The 13,015-nt window shown below is 38.1% G+C and overlaps 1 long non-coding RNA gene across 1 annotated transcript; it reads left to right on the top strand.

Moving 5' to 3' along the window:
• Positions 1–5,036: 5,036 nt before the first annotated feature.
• LOC143883554 (uncharacterized) lies at positions 5,037–8,879 on the top strand. The gene is made up of 2 exons (XR_013252424.1): positions 5,037–5,109; positions 8,208–8,879. It is a non-coding gene; the product is annotated as an uncharacterized LOC143883554 (long non-coding RNA).
• Positions 8,880–13,015: the final 4,136 nt, after the last annotated feature.

Genomic DNA, 13,015 nt, shown 5'->3' on the forward strand with positions numbered 1-13,015 from the left:
CAGGTATTATTTAAAAAGTACAGCGTGACCTACTTAATAGAATGATCCGAACCGTTCATTTGCTGAGCCAAAATGTAAATAGGCTTTACCCTGTAAATCATCACCGTAGGATGATCCTAACCCTCTGAATCTGATTGGATATTGATGATTGCTTGTTAATTGTCACCTGTAACACAGCCTATACAAAAGTGGAAGTAAAAGAAAAGTCCCATTATTTAAAACCAGGGAGTGCAGATATCATTACCTTATAAAAAAAAATCATCAACTAATCCACACAACAATTGTTTTTGAGATACTTAAAACCATTTGAACCCATAACAGCTGCATCAAAGAGCGGCAATTGGAACATAAAGAACAAATTGAGTTTTTTGAAAAAAACTAGCAAAAATATTGAAACCTTAAAGCTCCGATCTTGACCCTCGAATTTTCAATTACTTTGAGAAGTTCCTGAAGAATGAAAAACTTTGTAAACATATGCGGAAGTAGTGTTAAAATCATGAGTTTGTCAAATTACTGTCAGGGGCAAGCTTTGAAATGCTAAATTTTTAACACAAAATAAAGACAGGCTGCTGATAATGGCACTACCATGTTTTAATAATTGCCCAAACTCATCTTGTCTTTTCAGCTCCCAGATGCCCGTTAAAACAGAAAAGACAAGATCAGTTTGTGCAATTATTAAAACACGGTGCTGCCAATATCAGCAGCCTAAAGATAAACCAGAAGGAAAAACAAATGAACAGCAACTCATGTCCAGTTAACATACAACTGATTAAACCAAGCATTGTAAAGTTGCAAAAATGGCGGCAAATGGAAACAATAAGTAGAAACAGGACGGAGTTGACAGCTTTGATACATTGCTTTAGAAACATGCAACTACGCAAACCAATTGCAACTCAAAGCAGATAACAATGTTGATTTTGCAAAAAATGGTAGCAAAAACTATCGAAAAACTACCCACTCATACTCTTTACAAAAAGTGTTCATGTAAAAATGTTCAGAGATTTTACGATGAACTATAGGATGTAGGCACGAGCAGATTGACCACTCTCTTCTGCAATCTGTGTAGTTTTGTTTCTTAACAATTAAGGTTAAACAATTTAAAATGGAGGAATACTGGGGGTTTATAAAGCCAATGTTCAGCCCCTGGATTCCACTAGGTAACAAGAACCCATGCTGGAAAGGACGATAGAAAAACAGATTTTGGTGCCAAAAGGAGTCTACAGCTGTCAGTATAACATTTTCTGAGATGAGCAAGAGGTGGACCCTCTTCAAACCGCTTCGAAACTCCAGGAATCTCATTGTTTTTATTTTTCACATTTTGGAACAAAATTTCAGAATGTGTTTGGCATATCCATACTGTAAGGATTGAAGAAAAGAGAAAGAAGGATAAGGAGGAAAAGTTTTGTGGTAATTCTCTATTCAATACTCAAAGTGCTGACTTATATATCAATGATAAGTAGATGACTAAAATGCTCTCAAGTCATCGCTAACGAGATCTCTAGATAACAATTTCAGCTTGCCAATCTCTAATAAAACAATCCACTATTCATAGTTCACTTGATATACCTCATTTCACTTTGCTGCCGATAGATGCTCCTAAAGTGTCATGGAGATGCTGACAAACCTGACTTACATCGTATAAAATATCAGATTTTGGTAAAATTGAGGTTCCGAATAGCATCTACCATAGTTCTAATACATAAGAGGGAACTTTATTTTTTTCTCCTCCTTTACCAGTCTCCTTAGTGTAAGCAACAAGGGTGCTAAGTGGTTTACAATTCATCATGTAAAACCTATGCCTATGAAGTAGTGCAACACCCCAAGGTCCTTCACATCAAAAGGGGGTTTCCAAAAGGGTAAGGCTAAATCGAGAAGGTGGTTGGGGGACTGGTTATGCTCACTCTGCGATTATTGTAACTTCAAATGGCGGAGTAGATGCCACTGCTGTCAACAAAGGAAATCAAAATCACTCCCTCCGATCGGTACCCCACAGGGTAGTCGCCATTTACAAACATCCGTGGTGGGGGGAGAACCTAGAAGGAGAGGTAAGGAAGTAACAGGACGGCGGCTTGGGGATTGGAATTGCCCCTCTTGTGATTATCTTAATTTTAAGTGGCGGGATAATTGCCAATGGTGTCAGCAGGGAAGAAAATCCCCAAATGAAGTGAGTCCCGTTAACCCAACAGTTTTACCAGCGAAGGATAGTATTGAGGTCAACCGATGGCCTGATTCTGGGGAGATCTCTTCCAATGTTGAGGGAGGGGTTCCAACATTATTTATCTCGGGTAAGGATGTGGAATTGCGAATGGATACCCTAAAGGCATGCTTGATAGGTAGGAAAAACAGATAAAAATGGGACCCTAGATGACATTTGGCTTTGGGCTAAGAGTTTCTGGGATATCCCTTCTCTTCCTTGCCCCAGCATTTTGGCGAAGAACGAAGTCCTCTTTATGTTTGAATCGGAGGAGGTGGCCTCCAAGATGTCGAGGCATGGGGAGACCAACTGTTCTATCTTTTTTCATGGAGTAGGGACTTCGTTCAGGGTGCGGAAGCCCTCTGGGTTAACTTCTATGGTTTTCCATCCGATTATCCGACATTGAGAATGGTAGTTGAAACCTTCCTCGATGGATGGATCCAATTATCCGACATTGAGAATGGTAGTTGAAACCTCCCTCCTTGCCCGAGGAAAGGTTGAGTACATTGAAAGAGACCCTCCTAATAGTGACGATAAGTCCTACAACAAGTGGAGAGAGGAAGATGCCATTATCAAGACGCTCCTCTGGAGTAGCATGGACCCAGAGTTGCAAGACATATGATGTACCCTATGATTTGGTGGACACTATGAATTTATTGTCGACACACGTGTCGTGTCGTGTCCGCCACGACACCCGTGTCGACACTCCTTTAGACACTTCTAAGTGTATTGCTAGAAGTGTCAGTAACTTTGTATGTATGTGTATGAGTGTGCCACTATTTCAAGATTTTTAGGGGATTCCATGTCAGATACCTCATATCTTGATCGAAACCCGGCACACGAATCTATGTCCACAAATCATGATTATATGTATTTTCTATTTTAGCTGTGTCCCCGTTTCTAAATTTTGGGAGTTTGCCGTGTCCGACACTCATGTCCGTGTCCACAAATCATAGGATGTACCTTAAATCATCCAAGGACATCTGGAAACGAGCTGAGACTTTGTATCTGATCGTCAAGAAGTTCGCTCGAATTTGTGAAGTATACTCCGAGCTGTTGTATCTCAAACATGGTGATCAGTCTGTCTGAGTTCTACTCCCAATTCGTGACTCTTTGTGAGCAGTTGGATATGTACCTGCCCTTTACCACGGATCAGTCAATTTTGGCCAAGCGTCAGCAAGATTTATGGGCCGTCCAACTCCTTGATGCTTTAGGGCCCAAGCTTTTTCCTATTCGTCAGTAGATTGTGGGTTTAGGGCCTCTGCCATCTCTTGATGAGGTGTTCTAATTTTGAGGAGAGAGAGGGGGGAGAGAATTAGGGCAGATTGGTTTTAAGTTCTATGGGTTTCCTACTCCAATGAACTGTTATTTGCTTTAACTGTTTGATGAGATTGGAAGCAATGCTCGCATCTAATGATCTTGCAACGGACTGGGCTATATTGCTCGTTTCATTTTTATGAAGATTGTAGTTTTGATATTATGGTGTTACATTACTTTTTTGGGTGCAGAGTCCGTCTACACCAAAGGGGTGTCGGTGCTGATGCCTGGGCAAGACATCCCCACTTTCATTGCACACCCTGCCCCTGCACCATACCCCCCTGAGCGGATTTCGTGGCCCCTTCAGCCACTCCACCTCCAACTCCAGTTACAAATCTCATCCCCTCTATAATTGTTTGAGTTCCAGAAATTCAGCCTCAAAACCCATTCAACAGAACCCAATTTAGCAATTATACTTTCAACCTAGAGTTAGAGACCATATAAATTCACCCCGCCGCACTACCAGAGACTCCTCCTTCAACACAACCTGTCAGCAATTCTATCAGAGACTAACGGAAACCATCAGCAATCCTACATCAAACCATGTTTCTGTGTATATTCTGTCACATTCCAGTGGTGTTGTCGTCAACTTGCTCGCCTACCCTCTTCTCCATAGATGATGTTGGCCTCTGTCTCTATCGATGATGATGTTGGCTTCGTAGCTGAGCCAACCTGTACGATTACTCACACCAGAGCTGATTTTTTCTAAGATTTTTCGGGTGGCTATTCCATGTCTCCTACAAATTCGCCTATTCTATAGTATAGTTTTGAATTGTCCGAGTATCTTTGATGGATTACTTACTGCAGAGCTGATCTTTCTCAGATTTTTCCTTTTGAATCAAATGAGCATCTGCCTAAAGAGCCAGAGAATGTAATCAGCATGTAGAATGATCAGTGGACACCCTTACTCTATTGTCTAGCCATTAATGTAAATTCCAGGGGAAGTACTTCAAGAGGCATGCTTTACACAGTCTCTGTGTGTGTATTGCTATTGCTATTGTATCACTAATTCCTTACTCCATATGGTGTCTTGTAAACTAGGTTCTGATTACAACCTTTTGGCATATCACTAGTTCCCTGCTCCAAAGGGATTTGCTAGGGTCCAACGCAAAAGGCATTTCACGGGACGTCTGTTGCAAGAGAGAACAGCCACGTAGGCTCACTTTTCAACAGATTTTGTCATATTTAATGAGGTAGCCGCTCTCTCATGCAACAGACGGTCCACGAAATGCCTTTTGAGATGGACCCTGGCAAATCCCTCCTCCATATGGTGTCTTGTAAACTAGAACATTACGACCTTTTGGCATTCCATATAAAAAATGCCTGCCTTCTTGACAAGGAAAGAAGGATGATATCCCCCCCAGCCCCAAATGGATAAAATCCACCCCCTCTAACGGTTTCTGTGAGAATGGTTCACAGCTTGAGGATATAAGTTCACCCCCTTTAACGTTTTTCTTTGCCTTTAAGTTAAGGAATAATGTTCCGGGGGTATTTTTTCCCCAGGGGGGGATATCATTTCTTGGTTTGCAATGAGCAGGATGCATGCAAGAGCAAAATTGTTGGAGCTGGTGGAATGGTTCATGCGAAGATCAAGAAAGGTACGTTTCCATGTACTAGAATTTGATTTGAATTGTGTTCCCTAATACATAACTAAATTGATGGAACTATACAAGCTCTAAGAAAATGATCATCCATGCTACAACATTTCTTGGTTTGCTGCTTGCAGACACTAATTGCAATGTTGTGGGTGGAGTTGGATCACCATGTAATAGATTTTGTATCTCTGTTAATGCTTCAAAACCTTAATGAATAAAATATCAGATCAGATGAAGATTTAAAAGTTCCCATGACTTGAATACTCAAGGTATACATGGTAGTGTTCGTTATTTTTGTGATTTATTCCTTCCCCAATTCACAAGTTTTACTGACTATAGGATCATGAATATAGCTTATTCCCTGATGTTGTGTATGATATTTATTTATTTTCTCCTTTTTCTCTCCCTTGCTTCTCCTCTTTTCCGACTTCACACCCCCATTGTAGCCATTCCTGCTTTGATTTCTTTCGCTGGTTTTTCCCTGTTCTTAAGAAACTCAAATAACTGAAGCAGAGTGAAAGTAAGTATTAGCTATACAACAAGAGAATCACCAGCCTTCTAATTTTATGTTTACGAGAAGCACTTAAGAAGTGCTCCCACAAATTTCAGTCCACCTGAGTAAGCAGGGCATTAACATGCAATGCATATTTGTAAAAGGACCATATATAATTAAAAAGGAAACTGTTTCCAAACAAGAAAAAAAGGAATATACTCTATAGTTAGGGGCTGTGTTTGTCATCTAGAACATTGCAAAGTTAGTCAAAGGAATATTGTTAGTGAGTTTAAAGATAGATATGAACAAACAGAATTACCAATGATTGAGATGCTATCGGCCTTTTAAAAAAGCTAATGATAATGATGAAACAACAAATAATGATACGGAGAGTACTCTATTTGATGCTTTAGGGTGACAATATTGTTCTTTAAATGTTGGCTACTTATAGCGAACATAGCAACATGCAAGATGTTTCAACTCTCGAAGAAGAATGTTGTAAAGGAACAGTAATTATTCTTCGTTTCAAAGCAGCTTTGTTCGGTTTATAGGGATTCAATCCAACTGTGCATGGGCACACCAAGGGATTTCTTATGGTTTTTCTGCCTCTTATCTATTGTCCATTTGGGTTTTTTTTAGATCAGATATATTCTTCTTGTGGTGTGTGGTGTGTTCATATTTATTTTTTCGTCTCTGTATATTGTCCGTTTGGGTCTTTTTTTTTGTAGACTAGAGATATTCTTCCTGTGGTGTGGATTCTATCTCTCTGATTCATTATATCTATGAAGAATTTTGATTTTTCAATGATCATTAAAAAATTCTTCTTATAGAAGGGAAGAAAACATAGAGTGGGAAGTCATTGAGTTGTAGTTCTTTGGTTTGAATTTTAGTCCTATTGGAAAGTTTGGGTTTTCATGATCATTGGAAAAAATTAAGTCATTTGCTTATAGAGAAAGAAAGAAAAACTTTGTAAATCTTTCAATTCGTTGAGTTGAAGCTCTTAGGTTTGGATTTTAGTCATATTGAAGCGTTGGTTGTTGGGTGATCGAATAACTGACTAAATATGGGTAGTAGAAACTTCATCTTTTTATCGATAATGAAGAAGGACAGAAGGTTAAAAACTTCATCTTTCTGTAATTTGTTTGCTAAGATCAACACAAAACATGTTAGGTTTCTTATTTGATTTACCCTGAACACATGCAAATTGGATATGTTTGCTTATTTTCATTGATCTAGAGTCCCATTATTGTTCGTTGGATTAATATACATGCTTGGACATGATTTTTCTGTTTGGGAATGAGGTTATCTTTTTTTACCTTCATTGGGTAAATCTAACTATGTAATGTTTTGGTTTTCAATGACCATTAAAAAATCATCTTCTTATATAAAGGAAGAAAACTTCGAGGGTATTCATTAGGTTGAAGCTCTTTGGTATGGATTTTAGTCATGTTGAAAAGTTTGGGTTATGATCTGACAGTATAGAGTTTTGGTTTCCAATAATCTTTTTCCTTCATTGGGTAAATCTATCTATGGAATGTTTTGGTTTTCCATGATCATTAAAAAATCATCATCTTATAATAGAAAGGAATAAATTTTTTCCTTCATTGGGTAAATCTATCTACGGAATGTTTTGGTTTTCAATGATCATTAAAAAATCATCATCTTATAATAGAAAGGAATAAAAATTAGAGAGCATTTGTTGAGTTGAAGCTCTTTTGGTTTGGATTTTAGTCCGGTTGAAAAGTTTGGGTTTATGATGTGGCAGTGTGGCGTTTAAGTTTGCAATGATCACTAGAAAAAAAAATCATTTCTCTAATAGAGAAAGAAAGAAAAACCTTATAATCTTCACTTCGTTAAGTTGAAGCTTTAGGTTTGGATTTTATTCCTATTGAAGCTTTGGCTGTTGGGTGATTGATTAACTGACTAAACATGGGTAGTAGAAATTCCATCTTTCTATAGAAAATGTTCATTAACCCAGGTCAAAAATCACCAAGGGAAAAAAAGAAGATATACCATGAAGCTAATATTGTAACGACTAAGTTGGAGCAGTCCCCTCTTTCCATTACTAAGATGATCATCAAGACCCATCGTCGTGCTGTGATTCCCCCTTGGTAGATTGGCTCACATATTAGGGGTGGAACTCAGGACAATTTTCGGGAATTCGGGTTGAGATTTTACCTTAAAATCGGGTCAGGTTCGGATTGATTCCTATTCATTTTTTAGCATAAGCTCAACCCAACCTGACCCGACCCAATTTGAACCCCTACCACATATTGAACCATATTTATAAATTTTATTTACAAGCACAAACTTCTTATGACACAAACAAATGTTCGCTGCCCTTTAAATCCTTGGAAAATATTATCTATAATATGACTGGATTTTTATTCTTTCATAGGCTCATTTGCAGGACATAACATCTGTAATATATGACTCCTTTAATCGAAATTGAAATGATTCAATAGGTCGTGTTTTCAATGGATTTTCTATTCAATATATATGTCCTAGGCTATGTGTTTGACATTGAGACATAGTAATAGATTTTTCTTAATTGTTCTCTTTTTAGGTTGTTGTCTGACTTATTGTCTCTGTAAAATGTTGGATTCAGGCGTTTGTTTGCTATGAAGATTTAGGTTGGAAAAGGTAGAGTTTGCAAACAGTGTTCCTCGGGACAAGAAAGTAATCCCATGGAAGCTTACCCTGCATCAAATAGGACTCGATGCGGTTCGTACTGACAAGAATTTAGTGTTTAAGGAGAAGGGAGAATATTTATCATTGGTTTGGGATATTTTTGTTGAAGATGTTGGTTACAGCTAAGGAATGAGTGATCCTTGCTCCCCGATTGTCCTTTGCAAATGCATTTTGCATCAATCACTCAAGTTATTGATCCAAAGCTTCATCAGCACTTTGAGACGCTTGGTGGAGGAGACTATCTATTTGCATGCTGTATCCAAGAAGTGAGATGGATGTTCAAGGCTTGAATAAAATTTAGGTGCAGAGAGGCTCACTTTAACCTTGAGTTGGTTTTTGGATATCCTTTTTGGGCCTTCCCATCCTGGCGACTATGCTGGTTCACTATGCTGCAGAACGCCAAACATATTTTATTCGTACTTCACAGTGGTTTTTTTATGACATGTTAAATTCTCAATATTTTTGTTCAAAACTATGTTTAGGGTCCAATTTTGTTACCTGGAACTACTGTTCCTAATTACGGGAGTTGATGGTGAATTGTCTATGGTTGGTTGACTGGACCCTGATGCTCCATAATTTCTTTCTTAAATGTTTGTGGCTAAGTGAAGATGAACATGAGATGAATGTAATTAAGAACTTTTTATTATGCAAATATTGACAAAAAGGTATATTTAGATTTATATTTATGATCTCAATTTACATGAGATTAGCACAAGAGCTTTTTATAATGCAAATATTGACAAAAACATAAATTTAGATTTATATGTTATGCTTTCAATTGGTCTCGGAATTGGATGCCAAACCTGTTTCTAATCTATTTGTAAATTTGGCGTTAGGTTTCTTGAGCAAATGGATATTACTCTTCTTTGAAAGAGTATGTGGAGAGGTTGGTGGCTGCTGTTTTAACAAACTTCAAATTTATTTTTCATGAATCTCTCTATGTTGCCTTCAGAGAGGAAAGACTTTCCCTACTGATGAAGCGTAACTTATATGGTGTAGGTTTATTTCTTGAGACTGATTGGAGACTATCAATTTGTCGAGTTTGTAAATGCAAGTATTTCTTGGTTTTGGATTTTTCGTACGGAAGTTTTACTACCTACTTATATTATTTTGTCATTGAAATTGCTACTAGCACAATGGGGAGATTATCCTATCTTATTCGGGGACCCGCAGGTTTTTCTGACGCAAATGAAGCACAAGTCGCGGCTCTGCTTTTTGGGCTTAGATGGTTCGCGGCTAATAACCTCGGGCTATTACTTTTTGGGCTTGGGGGATTTGCAAACACCATTGCTTGGGCATGTAATAGGAGCTGTGGACCTTGCTTCGAAATTGATGAAATTCTACTGCCGATAAGTTAGCAAAAGAAAAAGAAGGCGTGGACAGAGTTGATATCTTGTGTGTCTTCTCGAGAGCCTACCAATAAGTTAGCAAAAGAAGGCGTGGACAGAGTTGATATCTTGTGTGTCTTCTTGAGAGCCTAAGTGTTGTACTTGCTCTTTGTTTTCTCCTTTTTGTATTTTGGTTGTGGCTTATGTAATCGTTCAAACAATATCAGGGGACATCTTGTCCCTGGCTGTAGTGTTCTTTTCAGGAAATAAATTTTAGTTACCTTCTAAAAAAAAAAAAAAAGTAAACAAAATGAAGTCCCGTTGGAGAGAACTCAATAGATAAAAAATCTTGATATTTGCTTGGATTTTTTCCAAGATAGAACAATTAATTTTCATTTATTTTTAGTATTTAAAAAAATATTGGACAGTATTCAAATAAATTTCTGGCATTCCTATAAACTACTGCCATTGCATACCAATCGTTTGTGATAGTTTGTGATTAGTTCTATTGTCCCAAGATCATAACCACAATATGATTCAAGGCAAAAACTATTGATTAGTTCTATGGATTCTCTTGGAATCACATATATGAATTAATCATTATTTAGTTAATTAATGAGCTTATAGTGTCAGTCATATTTTGTACGGTTTGTTTATTAGTGTTCTCTAATATGGATTATGACCTTTCACAGCATTGGAGAGCCAATAAATGCTTCCTTGATGGAAATAAGAAATTGCATTGCACTTTGACAACTTTTTTCTAGCTCAAGCCACCCTTATTTGTTTAATGTTTCATGGCTGCTGGCCGGCCGGCCCATGACACTATGAAGATGTCTGATGAAGTTTTGTGGTGTAAAATAAATATGTTTTTTTTGCAGTTTTACGTTGTAAAATACATCGGTCGCACACGTGCAACGCACGTGCCCTTTTACTAGTAATTATGAAAGCCATAGAGGTGAAATGTGGGCCTTATTTTTGCAGTAAAACCCCCACCCATCATTCATATGGTGATGCTCTTCTAGAATATTAATTGCAAATGACAGCAGGAAAAACAAAACGCCCGATTCATGTTCAAAGGTAAAAAACATGCATATCTTTGGGGTGTCACGAGGAGGGACACGTCGGAAATCAACCATTGATCTTGTACAGTAGAACATCAGGAGAAAACCCTCATGGGTTGGGTCCCATCCAGAAACGGACATCTCGATTCGAATCCTTAACGAGCCGAGCCGAGCCCAATTTAGGCCAGGCTCGGCTCCGCTCAGCTCGTTAAGAATTTAATATATTTAAATATATATATATATATATATATATATATATATATATATATATATATATAATATTAATTTATACATTAAAAGGGTTGTCCAAGGAGTGAAAGGGGGGGGGCAAAATATGTCACTTCATTTTTGGAACCCCATTTGTTAGTAGACCACCCCCCATAGTGTAAAAAAAGTAGTCAAATTACACCAGTAGGGCTGTCTAGGGAAGATGAGGGGTGTGAACATGATATAACCCAAGCTCGGGAAGGCTCGCGAGCCTGGCCGAGCTGAGCTCGAGCCTGGTTCGAGCCCGAGCCGAGCTTTTGAGCTTAACGAGCCGAGCCGAGCTTGGCTCGGCTCGTTTACACCCCCCACAGCATCCCAAAAAAAAAAATTACTATTGTTTTGGTTGATTAAGATTTTTAAAATAACCTTATTTTTATATAGTTAGCCGGTTTTAGGAACTCATATTTGACCTAAACATTTTTGTTTTTTTTGGCATTTGGCCCGTGCTAAGTTATGTCAGCTTACTAAAACAGTTCGTGACCTAACACCGTTTATAAACCAAGAAAGATACAAAAATAGTAATTTAGACCTTGCAAAGTGGAGATTAGTGTTGGGGTAGGTGCCTTCTTAGAATTCTCAAGCACAAAAATATCTTGCCACATTGGTGTGATATGTTCAAAGGTTTAAAAAAGGGTGATGATATTTTCACCCCCCTGCAGTACTTGCACACCCCCCTTATAATGTTGTCAAATCAGGTTATAAGGGGGTGTGCAAGTAATGCAGGAGGGGTGAAAATATCATCTCCCTTAAAAAAACAGAGATTCTATACGTTGTACGCGTGAAGTCGAGTATTTTTCAAAAGTAAAGTGAGGCCCACTTCTTGTTAAGCCACAACATAGATACGTTGCGTTACATCATCTCCATAGGATGATCCCAACCTTCCAATCTGTAGTGAGATTGCGCACCAAGCTCTGTTTGGTTGCTGGAAGTTGGGTGGGGATTAGGAGAAGAAGAAGAAGTTAAAGGGGAGTAGACAAGAAGATTAGATTGGGAGAAGAATAGTGGAAGATTGATTGGGTGTGTTTGGTTGTGCGGCAATCCGTAAGAAGATTAGTGGAAGATGGAGGGGTGCCATTACCAAAATGGAGGGTGGAAGAGAGAGAAAGAGAGAAAATATAATAGAACCAGAACTTCTTGAGATCTTCTCCTCAAAATGGCGAAATTTGGGGAGAAGATTTTGGAGGCATCTCCGCCACGTAGGATAAAATGTAATAATGATGTCTAGAAGTTGTCTAGTGGTCAAAGTTCTAAATGGCAACCAAACATGCTTTTGGGAGATCTTTGGAGAGATCTCAATCATTTGAAACTCGTACAACTAGGGCCAGAACCGAACCAGACCCGAAGAACCGAACCGGAACCGAACTGTTTAAATATACTTTGGGTCCGGTTCGGTTCCACTGATGGAGAACCGAACTTATTCGGTTCGGTTCCGGGTCTAATATTTTTGGTTCGGTTCTGGAACCGAAGAACCGAACTTTTGAATATAAATATATATATATATATATATATATATATATATATATATAATATTTTTTATATTTCTATTATACATATACTTATTAATATAAATTACTTATAATATTAATAAGTAATAGTTAATACTATTCTTATAATAAGAAAGTAACTTATATTATAACTTTAATTAAAAAAAATTTATAAATTATAATTAGTAATTAGTAATTAGCCATTAGAACCGGAGAACCGGACCGGACCGAACCGATTTTGTTCGGTCCGGTTCGGTCCTACTATGTACTACGGTTCAGTTCGGTTCTTACGGTTCATGGAACCGGGAACCAAGAACCGAAAAAAAAAAGTAACCGAGAACCGAACCGGTTGGCCACCCCTACCTACAACCCCCTAAAATGGGCAACCAAACAGAGCCTAGATCAGAGGCTTGGGATCATCCCATGGAGATGACTTACGATTGCAACCTATTTATGTTGTGGCCATCATATAAACAGTTTACCTTAGCGCCTCTCTCTCATTTAAAAATCAAAGCCACCCAAAAGAGCACTTTGTCTTTCGTGTTTCCTTTCTTCTCTTTTGAACTTGCTTGGTTTCAGAGCTTT

This window comes from Tasmannia lanceolata, unplaced genomic scaffold, assembly GCF_043159265.1.
Source record: "Tasmannia lanceolata isolate RefF3 unplaced genomic scaffold, GAP_Taslan_0.1 ptg000008l, whole genome shotgun sequence".
Classification (NCBI taxonomy): domain Eukaryota; kingdom Viridiplantae; phylum Streptophyta; class Magnoliopsida; order Canellales; family Winteraceae; genus Tasmannia; species Tasmannia lanceolata.